Raw genomic sequence first — 13,802 nt, 5'->3', positions numbered from 1 at the left:
TTGTTAACTTAGTTTTTTTTTAATAAAACCAGACATACTTTGGACATTTATTTTCACGCAGTGATGACAGTTGACATCTGCATTAAATTGTACCCGATTGTATTTATATTATAGACTTCACTTCCTGTTGTCTTGTCACCACGCTGAGGAAGGCCCACCTGGCCAAAACGTTGGCTCGTCAGAGGTAAATAAATAATGTGAAAAGGACATTTATTGAGTGCTGGGACATTGTATATCATGTCATTAAATATTAAATTGTTTTCACAGAATCAAAGATTTTATGGTCATGAATCACAATTCAATGGATTAAAATAATTGGTATATTGTTGAAAATATAGATACAGTCACTGCAATAATCCTACAGGTTGGGGTGGCACCTGTCAGCAGGGACTGTTGGTCGGGAAGAGTAGAACAAACACTCTACATCCTCGCAGTTGGGGCTCCTCACTGGTTGGTGAGTCAATGTTAGAACATTGACACAGGCATGCGTCTGGAGAGGAATCGCCAATTGCCATAACCACTAAATTGGGGAGAAAAAGGGGGTGAGCCACCTTCAAAAGTCCTCCGTCCTCTTCGAATTTAAGTAACCTCTGTAACATTTTTTGTGCCACTCTCATGCTGGCCTGGGCTGGTCTAGCGGGCCAGGTAATCCAGCATGACCGTGTGTCACAGGTTCGAGTCCCGATCCCGGCGACCTTTGCTGTGTGCCTTCCCCCATCTCTCTCCCCATTTCCTGTCTACCTATACTGTTTATCTATAAAGGCAAAAAGCCCCAAAAAATATCTTAAAAAAAAATAAAAGTAATTTAATGCTGAATACTATAGTCTGAACAAATGACTTCGTCTCGCCTCCAACAAACCTCTTCATGTCTGGTAGACTGTGAATATGTCCTACAAACAAAGACGGAAATACATTCAGGTTGAGTCCACTGGTTTTAGAATAGATTTATTTCTATATGCAGACTGTGTGGAGCTGGATGGGAGAACAGGTTACTAGCATTATATGTGACTATGCTGCAACAACTTGTGAGGCCGCCTGAGCCTTAAGACTCAATATTGTGTTTTGATGTTTTGACTTGATGCGGTGACTCCATTGCAGTGACTCCATTCAATGCAGTGACTCAATGCAATGATTTGATGTGTACCTAAGTCAATGCAGTGACTCGATGCTGTATACCAAACTCCATGATGTGACTCAATGCAGTGACTCAATGCTGTGATTTGATTTGTACCTAAGTCAATGCAGTGACTCAATGCAGTGACTCGATGCTGTGATGTGATATGTACCTAAGTCAATGCAGTGACTCGAAGCTGAGACTTGATGCTGTACCTAAGTCAATGATGTGACTCAATGCAGTGACTCAATGCTGTGATTTGATGTACCTAAGTCAATGCAGTGACTCTATGCTGAGACTCGATGCTGTGATGTGATATGTACCTAAGTCAATGCAGTGACTCTATGCTGAGACTCGATGCTGTGATGATGTGATATGTACTTAAGTCAATGCAGTGACTCGAAGCTGAGACTTGATGCTGTACCTAAGTCAATGCTGTGGCTCGATGCTGAGACCCATTGCTGTGATTCCGTGCTGCATGCGACTAAATAGATGCGAGTATAGATGCTGTTATTTGAGGCCAAGACTCGGCTCGTCGAGTGTCTTGCTCAGGGACACTTTGACATCACGTAAACCAGGCCGTCTGGGAAGTGAACCGGCAAACTTCTCATTACCAGACAGTCTCTCTATTCTCTACTCATCTGCTGCAGCAATTGCTCTCTCTCTCTGTGTGTGTGTGTGTGTGTGTGTGTGTGTGTGTGTGTGTGTGTGTGTGTGTGTGTGTGTGTGTGTGTGTGTGTGTGTGTGTGTGTGTGTGTGTGTGTGTGTGTGTGTCCATGCGTGTTTGTGTCATGGAATGTGTAAAACACACACTCAGCCCTTACATAATCCTACTTGGTATTTCATCAGACAGTCACGTCCGGCAGTCTGGTCACACTCAAGTCCACATAGTTCACTAACGTCACGGCCACTTACCGCCCCCCTCTCTCTCTCTCTCTCTCTCTCTCTCTCTCTCTCTCTCTCTCTCTCTCTCTCTCTCTCACCAGAACAGAACATGTTCTGTCTCTTCTCGTTTTTCTGTTATTATATCTCTCCCACAAGGTTCTCTTTAATTATCTCTTTCTCTCCTTTTCATCTGTTTTATTACCTCCATAAAACTTTCTATTTATTCCTCTCTATCTCTGCATCCTCTCCTCTCTTCTTTCCTTCAGCCCTCTCCCTCCCCCTCTCTCTCTCTCTTTCTCTCATATCCTCCCTCATTTACTATCTGTGTATCTGAGTTGAAGGTCAGTCTCTGGTGAGGACAGTGTCCTTCTCTAGCTGATCTCTGGCCAGACGAGGCCAGGTACATTTGTACAGACCTGTATGTACACATGCAAATGCAAATGGAACCAAATGTTGGTTCGATTTGTAGGCCCGTACACAGAATCAGCATCTTCTTTATTGTAACATCATAACAGATTTACAGGCATAAAGAAGTGTGTGAAGTTATTTTGCTGTGCGAGCTGTGCTGTTTTCAGGAAGATAGGAGAAGACGAAGGAGGAGGAGGGGGAGAAGAAGAAAAAGAAGAAAAAGAAGGAGAAGAAGGGGGCAGGGAAAGTAAGGAGAAAAGAAGCCAAGAGATGCAGCAATGTCGAGGAAACAAAAAAAAGAAAGATAATCTGTATGCACGTAGCATAATGGAGCTGGTACAGTATGCACTTGGGGTTAGACATAATGTGCACAAGGTTAGACACAAACGTAAAAAACACAGCCACAGGTTAATGGCTTGAGGGCAGAGATGAAAATTGACACTGTCGGGTGGAAACCTTCTAAAAAAAAATATATATAGAGATGTGAGGTTTCAGCCTGACACCAACAACATGATGTTTACACCGCACTGATCTGAGACCTGTACATAACAAGTTGATTTGGGTGGGTTCCAGGGGGTCCCCCGATAAATGATTGATTGTTGGGAACCAAAATGGACAATTACTGTTATGAGAGTGTATACAAATGGAGTCAAATTAGTCCATGCCCTGAAATTACATTGCAGTGGAGCCCTGTGTGAAGTATATACCTATATATCATTTTACCTGTTCGGGTTGAAACACAGTGTCATATACAAAGGTAGTGATACTGTAGGCTATACGGTGCTGCGTTGCTACTTGGTGCGTTGCTACTTGGGTCATGACTCTTTAGTCGACTGGTTAACGTACGTGCCATTGGAATGGGCCGAGGCTACATTGGTGGCAGCGGTGTGTTTGGGTAACCTCTACAAGTATGTTCCCGGAACGGCACAGACCTTAACCTGGGTAGTCGACAGCCCAGTCAGTCTCCCTGGGGCGGAGGTCCCCCCAGTCAGTCGAGCCTGGCTCCTGGCTGGCGCGCGTGGACGCACTTCCAGATGGGGGGGGGGGGGACGACGACGACTGTAGGCTATACAGTGCTGCGTTGCTACTTGGCTATCGTGACTCTTTAATCGACTGGTTAACGTACGTGCCATTGGAATGGGGAACCCGGGTTCGCCTCCTGGCCGAGGCTACAATACTAACAAAGATCTACAAGCTCACAACCCGCCACTTTGCAACCCGCTGTGAGCTTGTAGATTGGCTATATTCCCCATTTTAAATTTAAAAATATATAAAGTCATAGTAAAAGAAAAAAGGATTTGGACATAGAAGGTTCCACCCAACAGCGACAATATCTAGCGTAAAACTTAAGTGATTAATGGACCAATAGTATATGATTTATGTAGGAAAAAGAGTAAAGGAAGAAATATGACAGTGAAATATGGAAATGGGATTGAATTGAAATCCTGTAAAAACATGCATAATGCAGACTAGTTATTGCCACAGTTGATAGAGTGATAAAACCCCAGCTCTGAGAGTCCCTGAACCGCTGCATGTCCAGCAGCAAATCATTGCTGTCGAGTGGAAACCTCCAAACCGTTCATTATTATTTCTGAAACTATTTCACATGGTGAGACCATAGCCGCTCTACAGCTTCGCGAGGCGTTGTGAGCTTGTAGAATAAATAAATTCAAAAATGGTTTCTGCCCGACAATGAAATGAGCTTGCTTGTCCATTTTTACTGATGACATGCTAAGCATTGGACAGCACGTGGATCTCTCTCTCTCTCTCTCTCTCTCTCTCTCTCCACAGTTGTAGAATGCATCGGGCGTCACCTCTGCATTATGAATAATTCATGATGCTTGGATGTGAACACTCGCAATCAGGTAGAATGCGCACATCTCCTCCCGCCCCATTCATCAGCCTGTTTGTGTGCACGTTGTGTGCGTGTAAATGCACGCACATGTGCACGCACACACGCACACACACAGTATCAGTACATGTCCAATATATGGTGTCAAAACTACATACAGACCCCACAGTCTGCGAGGACCGGTCACAAAAACAGATTTATGTACTGAGTTTCCTTCATTTTATAGGACGCATGCACGCACGCACGCACGCAGTACAAATGCAAATTCATTGAAAATGGCCAGAACAACACATTCAAGTATACAAACACACAATACTATTTCCACTGTGGTCCATGCAGGCCTAGGTTTCGACCTAGACGTTTTCCATCTATTTATTGTTCCCCCTAAATTGAGCTGTCTTTCTTTTAATCCAGGCTTGTGTCTTGCCATTCGTCATATTGTTTTGAGTGGTTTTCAGGCAGCAGGCACAGGACAATACCTGAGATATATCTGCCAAGGACACAGGAACGGAAAAGCACTTAAATCACCTCCGGGTCCAAACCATCAATACAACAGCAGTGAAAGAGAGGGGATGGAGTGTGTAGACGGGAATGGACAGTGGTCAAGTGACTAAGTGCAATATGCTCCAGTATACTGCACTTACGCTTTTCAATACTTTATTCCAGTTATTCTGAAAAGCATTTAAGCTAGGACCCCCGGCCTGCACATTAATGGTGCCGTGCCGTTGGTTTGACAGCGCATTTGTCCGACTTTTACTACTAAAAGAGCCCTTCTAAATTGTGGTATTGCTGCTTTTAAAGTTAAGAAAGGACTTTGGAGTATACTTTGTCCCCGTCACTGCCTCCAGGTCGAAGCCGTCATTATACATCAAGAGAGAAAGAGCGGTGGGGTGGGAGTGTGCGTGCAGTCAAAGGGATAAAAAAAAAAGACAGCAAGGAGAGAGGAGAAGACAGAGGAAGATAAAGAGCGTAAAATAAGAGCCTTCTCCTAAGACTAAGTGGGAGAAAATGAGCTGAAATTAACAGCATTGCCTTCTACAGCTGAAAGCTTGATGTGTGAGAGGAGATGGAGATAGGGAGACAGGCAGGCAGGCAGGCACAGACAGGGTACTGCCACACCAGAGCAGAAACCTGTTTTGCTCTGCCGACAGTTTCGGCTGTCGGCTGCCGAAAAACCGGGTTTTTAGACAGCTGGTGGATGGAGAAAATGCTCCACTTCCACGGACGACTTCCGCGACGGCCAGCTTACATCTGACGCTCTCCTCAGCTTCCATCGTCGGCGGAGGTGGAGCTTAATTCCCATCCAACAGCTGTCTAAAAACAGCTGCGCACACGACGTCACAGCTTTTTCTGTCGGCAGCGCAAAATCTTTTTCCGCTCAGGTCTGGAAGGAGCCACAGGCAGACAGACAGACAAGTCAAAGAGGGACACATGAACAAAGAAAGGAAACGCAGTCGGTAAATATTTGAATCAGGGGGACAGTGAGAAGGGAGAGACATGGAAATGGAGAGAGAGAGAGAGAGAGAGAGAGAGAGAGAGAGAGAGAGAGACAGACAGACAGACAGACAGAGACGCAGAGCATAAAGGGGCAATAAAAGAAAGACCCAAAACATTCCCAGTTACTGACAGGTGTACTGGTAAAGATATGGTGAAACATGAAGGGCTCTGACACACACACAGCAGTTCAAGCCTATTCTTATCAGCAGCCTTGCACATGGCTGACACACACAAGTACGTCATGCATGTCTCCATCACCATGCATGCAGACACACACACACACACACACACACACACACACACACACACACACACACACACACACACACACACACACACACACACACACACACACACACACCTAGTAGACATTGACAAGCACTCACACAGGTGCATGGACACACACAATCACAAACACACTGACAGCAGGGAGTCATAATACAGTCCTCCTGTTAAATCATTAAAACGAGTCCTTTCATATGTGTGTGTGTGCGTGCGTGCGTGCGTGCGTGCGTGCGTGTGTGCGTGTGTGCGTGTGTGTGTGTGTGTGTGTGTGTGTGTGTGCGTGCGTGCGTGCTTGTGTGTGTAGTATGCATAGGGCTGTGATGTTTTAACATTTGTTTGCAACAGTTTCTTAATTATTTCCCCTCCAGGATGCATTAATTAATTCACCTCGTACTGCCAGGATTGTATTACGTTTCTGCACATTTAAAAAGAAAAACAGTATTATTCCTTTGAAGAAATACAGATGAAAACTAAGCTATTTATTATTAATTAAACTATAATCTTCCCCTCAATGTCTTTTCCTTCAATGGAAATGGACCGTGGATTACATTTAACCGGGTTATGTTCATAAATCGCCACAGTTTATAGGGCAAGACCACTTTGGTAGAGGTGTGGGTTGTGTAGTTGCCATGGTGTAACTCCAAAGGTGGACAAGAAATCAATCAAAAATGATTGCTCCATGAAATGGATAAATTAAAATATGCTCCTCATGGACTTACACTGTACGGTCATCGGAAACACCCGTCCTTGTTTCTGGTGATGTCTGTTGTTCTTCTAATGCGCACAAGGGAGCCGTGTTTTTTCAATTACTTTTTTCATTGTTTTGTTTATATTTTTGGGGGAAATAAATACATAAAATAATAAATACCCTCTAAGTGCATTGTTCCAAACCAGAACGCGTGTCTAATCCTACGATTAATTGCTCATTACAAAGCATTCTCTGAAAATGCTCATGGCCCACCCATCTGAATGGCTGCCTTTAACTTGTTAAATTGCCACATGGGTGGGCCGTGAACCCTTTCAAGACTCTCAATGGGGTCTCTGCTTTGAAAACCATCGCTTTACACATAGTGCAAGCAGTGCATGCTGAGACTTAACATTACTTCAGCCTTGAATATTAGCAAGAAGAAGCTGCTTGAAATAAAAGGACACTTTGATCGGGACACGTCTAGCCCATTCAAACCGGGAACGCATATCCGTGTCACTTTAGGTGTTTGCGTTGGCTATTCAGAAACAGCAGATCTACAAGCTTTTTAGAAAACAATCTTGAAAGTGTGAGAACCACTGATCAGTGGTGGAAAAAGTACAAACATATTTTACTTAAGTAGAAGTACTGATTCTCTACTTGAAAATTACTTAAGTAAAAGTACAAAGTACCCATTGAGAAAGTTACTTAAGTAAAAGTACAAAAGTACCTCAAATTAAATGTATTAAAAGTACAAAAAGTACCCGGTGTAAAATGTACTTAAGTATAAAAGTAAAAATTACAAAGTACAAGTACAAAGTACAAGTAAAAAGTACAACATGCTTTTCAAAATGCTTACAAAGAAATTAAGTCCAACAGTGGCTTTATTTCAACACTCGTCTTGAAACTGGCCAATGGCATTTAATGTTTGTGTTGGGATAAACACTAGAAACTGGCCATTCATTATCAATGGCATTTAATGTTTGTGTTAGGACAATGTTTGTGTTTACTATCATTACAAACATTACAAACAACTCAGGTTGCAAGCAGCTCACACAAAAATATATTTCAGATGGGGGTAGACAGTCATTTAGGGGAGAATGGGGAGAGCCATTGCAATTTGCAAAACAGACATAATTGCATAAACATGTTTATATTATTACATTAAATATTCTTTCAAATTTACAACATACAACTACATTACTGCTTTAACTGCTGCCAGCATTTTCCATTAATTTATAATATTTCTAAAGGTACAGCTTCTACAACATTACAAACAACTCAGGTTGCAAGCAGCTCACACAAAAATATATTTCAGATGGGGGTAGACAGTCATTTAGGGGAGAATGGGGAGAGCCATTGCAATTTGCAAAACAGACATAATTGCGTGAATTCACGCATTATAATTAGTCCTTCACTATTTAAGCCCCATCCACTCCACTCTGTGAGGGCAAACTGTCTCCCATTGAGATGCATGTAAATGATTTCTCCATAAAAAATAATCGGTCATTTCAGTAGCAAGAGCTTGAAAATGTCTTCTAAATCTAGTCAAAAAAGCCTACAGTAGGCTATAGGCCTATGCACAAATGTGGATTACATTATTGCGGGAGAAAGTTAAAACCGATATCAACTTTAACAACCATCCCGTTTGACAGACGTTTACATGCAATGCACGGTAAGACTAGGGCACTAGGCCTACAGTGATTATTATTGCAATCACCTGGATCGGTGAGTGTAACGTTCCTGACGTTAAGCTGTGTATGTGACGAAAACAGAACTGCAATATAATCAGCAGATGCAGCGCACGTCACACACACACACACACACACACACACACACACACACACACACACACACACACACACACACACACACACACACACACACACACACACACACACACACACACACACACACACACACACACACACACACACACACACACACACACACACACACACACCACGGCTCGCTGTAATTTATTCACGGCACCAGAGAGAGAGAGCGAGAGAGATATAGACGGGCGCTTCTGTCCAGCTTTTTCACCGGACCGCACCAACATGCTTCTGCGTGAATGTGAACCATAGAGTATTAAAAGGATAGAGACTGATCTGGCGCGAAGCTCCGCCCCTCCGCTATTCATGTCAGTGGAAGTTTCTCAGTGGCGTTTTGAAGCAGCCCCTTGATGTGAACGAATGAGTGAGGCGATCAAGCGAGCCCCGCATATTTCGCATATTTTGCGCGGAAATGTGTAGCGAGTAACGAAAGGTGTCCAATTTTAATGTAGCGGATTAAAAGTACGATTTTTTAATTGTAAATGTAACGAAGTAAAAGTAAAAGTACAGCAAAATAAAAATAGTAAATAAAAGTACAAATTCTCAAAACGTGTACTTAAGTACAGTAACGAAGTAATTGTACTTCGTTATTTTCCACCACTGCCACTGATTTAGATTCGCATTGACATTGGCATTGGTATAGAATATCGGCCATTAGGTCTTGAAGGATTATAGGCCCCACTGATGAACATGCAAAAATAAAATCATTAATTAGCAGGCTGGGTGCGTTTTGGATTCATAATATTTAAGCCAGACGATGCCTCTCGGCTAAGTGCAGCGCCTTTCACTGGAGCACAACATCCATTCTGTCCAAGCGCGCATCTCAAAGCAATCCCCACTTTGACTGATGATGCTCCTTTAACTCCTTTCCTGAAAATGTTCTCTCGAGGGTTTCTTAATGACATTTAGAGATCCTTGTGACATATTCTTTTAGGACTTTCCTTTTGGTCTGCGCTGCAGAGAGAGATAGAGGCCCTGTCTCCCCCTTTTGAATTAAGGAAGCTTCATGTATGCATTTAGCTTCTAAGGAACTGAACTTTATGCCGGATGTTCTCAAACATTTTGTAAATTACTTTTTTCATCCTCGGCAGCTCTGAATTACACTGTTACTTCAATTGCAATCTTCCCCCCTAAGATACATTATGCGACAAGAAAAACATGCAATGATATCAGTTTCCATTTCGGACAGATCGAAAATTACTTGGTACTTTTAACCCCAGCATCCATATTTTGGGGGGAACATTAGTCCAAATTAGCCGATCTACAAGCTCACGACGCGTCAGCAAGATCTACTATTTTTGGTGTAGACTTATAAAGAACGCACCAAGTGCGTTCTAGTACAGTACAACAGTACTATAAATATTATCAAAGTATCCATGCAGCAACCCTGGACCATGTGGTGCCACTTTGAGACACCCTGTTTTATGCAACTGGATGAATTATAGGAGGCATCCTAGTTAGCAGTGGTCAAAATGTACTTGAGTAAAAGTACACAAGTATTGACATCAAAAATGTAGTTAAAATACCAAAAGTAAAAGCACTCATGAATAGAATGTCCCATTTAAGGTTTTCAAATGTATACAAATCTTTTGAAAATAGCAGATCTAAAAGCTCACAATGGGTCACATCGCAAAGCATTGTGAGCTTGAAGATTTGCTATAGTCCAGCAGCTGGCAGGCTTCTTTTGTTTAAAGTGTGAATGGGTTCAAATATTTTCATTCAGTCAATGAGGAAAAACACTCACTCTTGCCACTGTGTGCTACCCTTTATAAATGATCTACGGGGATAGCGCACCAGAGAAGTTAGAGTGCGGCGGTTACAAGACAAGTCATTTATTATATTATCAATGAGTACAGATGCATTACAATCAGTCCAGAGGTATTCAGTGCAAATGCATGATACCAAAAATGAAACAGTCATGTTACATTAAATTAAACAATAGCATACGTGGCCCTCCCCACCTCTCTCGCTCTCTCTTGAAGTGTTGTTGGGGAAAGCAAACCCTTCTCATTTCATACTCTGTTAATTAAATGACACAAAAGACGAGCTGTGACTGACCTCCTGAAACTAATGAATAAACCTGTTCAGAGGCAGAGCCCTTAAAGAGTGCCAGGGAAAGCCTTTGGAATTTACTTGAACCCATTCAAGTGAATGGCGCGCGCGCACACACACACACACACACACACACACACACACACACACACACACACACACACACACACACACACACACACACACACACACACACACACACACACACACACACACACACACACACACACACACACACTGATATAAAGCTAAGGTGGTAGTAGTGTGATTCAGGGGTGCTGTGGGATGGAAAAAAAAGTATTTACATAATATACTATTGTCTCTTTCCCACAACACTGGAGAGGATGGTGGTGGAACAGTTCAATGCCGAGTTCAAGGCCCCTCGGTTAAGATTAAGCAAGGTGTTAGTTAGTGCTCTGGCTTGTTAATGTTTGAGGGCATGCACGCACACACTCACGCACGCACAGAGGGATAGGGAGCCATCAAAGGAAGGGCTCTGATGATAATGAGCATTATGCCAGATTAGGAGTTTGGGAGCTCGGAGGCAACTATATTGTTCTGCTTTTTTTTTTGGTCTCTGCCATGCAACATGAGAGGAGAGGTTTGCTTTCTTCTCATTAATTGTGTGTGTGTGTGTGTGTGTGTGTGTGTGTGTGTGTGTGTGTGTGTGTGTGTGTGTGTGTGTGCGTGTGCATGTGCACGTGCGTGTGTGCAATCACGGACTCCAGCGAGTGAGGTTTTCCTTCCCCTTCTGTGAAAGGGGAGTTTGGCTGTCATGCTCAAAAGGTTTAGCAACTCCCCCCCCGTCGTTACCTCAAACGTTCACAAGTTCAATTTCCGACCACAGCAGTGTCCACGAGCCACCACTGTGTGTGTGTCCTTGAGTGACACTCTCACCCCTCCTGCGTCACCCTTGAATAGCCCTTTTAGACCTGAGGCAGTCTCTAAAAAAAATAATATCATTGGTGCTCAACCCCCAAAATGACACTATGTATTTGACCGCCAAATCCAAATACATCCCAGGGACCTCCCCGAAGCAAAGATGTATGTTAGAAATGATCGCTCTCAGGAAGATTCAAAGGATTGCACAAATCTTCACGATTCTTTCGAAAATAACAGACCCGCAAGTTCGTAGCGTGTCACTTCGTGCCGCGCTATGCACTTGCAGATCTGCTATTTTCGAACGGCCAAAGAAGTCTAAAATGACACGGATGCCGTCCCGGTTTGAATGTGATAAAGAACCCGTTCCCAAGGCCTGGAGATGAGAGCTGCCGCCGCTCGCCTTATCAGAACCTAACGGGACGATCATTCATGGCGCGGTCGAAAATGCATCATGGCGTCATTACAAGGAGTCCGCGATAACGCGCCTGCAGGCAGCACCAGAGATTTGCTTCCCTTCCAACCATCGCCTTGACAGCAAATAAGTTCCTGTCGTCGTCGTCCAGTGGGGGCCGAATGAGGATAATGTGCGTGAATTGATTGTCTTTCCCGCAAGTCTCTGGGAGTTTACGGAAGAGACGGAGAGGCGAAGGAGCTGTCAGTGTTGCGGTAATGAGAGGCTGGAAGAAGGAGTAGCGTTTATAGGGAGGAGGGAGAACTAATCTCTGGGACACATCAATTCCACCTAGTGCCGGACCGGAGTCCAGTTGAAGAAGTCTCTGTATTAGCTTTAGAATGGGGTCTCTTAAAAGGTTAATTAATGTGGTATACTTGTGCTTACTTGGGGGGGGGGGGGGATGGGGAAGCTAATGAGAAATGAGGACGCACGCATGCACATGCACGCATGCACACACACACACACACAAGCATGCATGCTCAAACACGCACGCACGCACACACACTAGTAACTGTTCACAACTAATAGCAACAAGGCTAACAAAGTTATAACATAATATACTCAACAGAACAAGAGATGGTACGGACAGACAGACAGACAGACAGACAGACAGACAGACAGACAGACAGACAGACAGACAGACAGACAGACAGACAGACAGACAGACAGACAGACAGACAGACAGACAGGATAAAGCAGGGCATTTGTTTACAAAGAAAAGTATGAGTATATGGAGATACAATGTTTCTGCCCGACAGCAACGATGTGTTGGTCTTTTTGTTTGTACAGAATCATTTCTGATTAGCACAATCAATTCAGCCCGGCAACCCTTTACGCAGTGGATGTGTGCAGCACTGTATCGGGTATACAATGATCTGGAATGAGAGGCATTCAACCTTGAACTCTATGACCGCCGTGCATCGGAATTCACTTTGATGGTGTTTGCCAAGAACATAACTGATCCTCAAGCAAATCGCTTCTTTTTGGCAAGCAACACCGTCGTGCAAGGAAGTATGCATTGATCTTAACGCCACCAAAAGTTTCTAGACAAAAACTCTTTTAAACAGCTTCGGGGGATACTATTTGTGGACCTGAATGTCTCAATGGCAGAGTAGGGAGACCACGTCTAACCACCACAGGTGTGCTGCAGTTTGCAGTAATAGCATGCTCGTTTTATTCATTCAAATAGGTTCCGGTGTAACGGCCTGAAATATATCGCCTATACCGAACAGGGTTCTATACTGAACAGGGTTCAAGTGGTTCACCTCTATTGATCCTCATCATCAGCATCGGACGTGATCAGACCTAAGCTTGGATCGTCTGTTTGTTATTTAAAGGGAAGTAAGTTGCAAAGTATCAACTTGTTTTCTATTGAAAGGTTAAAAGTAAAACAACACCGGAAATGTTAGTAGGCCAATCTTTCAGATTTCAAAGAACCTTGAAAGCTTTGATCTTTTTCTCCCCAAATGCAATTCAGTGAATAATATACAATTATGAAACAAATACAAATCTATAGAAATTCTGAAGCATGTGGACTTTAAATTAGTTTCTTTGTTCGAGTTCAAAAGGAAAACATTTATTTTAAAATATTGCACAGCTAAGGTATTTTTAAAGGACATTAACCCAAACATGACATTGTGTCATTTATCACAATGGAGGAAAAAAAAGGTGGAAAGTGGTGGAAGTATACATTTACTCAAGTACTAGTATTGCAGTACAATTTGAGGTACTTTTACATGAAGTAGCCTATAAATTTACAATTGAACCCCACTTTTACTCTTCAGCTAGCCTATTTGAATGTAGCCAATCTATGAGCTCACAATGTGTCACATGGTGCCATGTTGTGAGCTTGC

Source organism: Protomyctophum parallelum (genome assembly GCF_964188405.1).
Source record: "Protomyctophum parallelum genome assembly, chromosome: 1".
Taxonomy (NCBI): domain Eukaryota; kingdom Metazoa; phylum Chordata; class Actinopteri; order Myctophiformes; family Myctophidae; genus Protomyctophum; species Protomyctophum parallelum.
The sequence above is the reverse complement of the archived record's forward strand: the minus strand, read 5'-3'. Positions refer to the sequence as shown.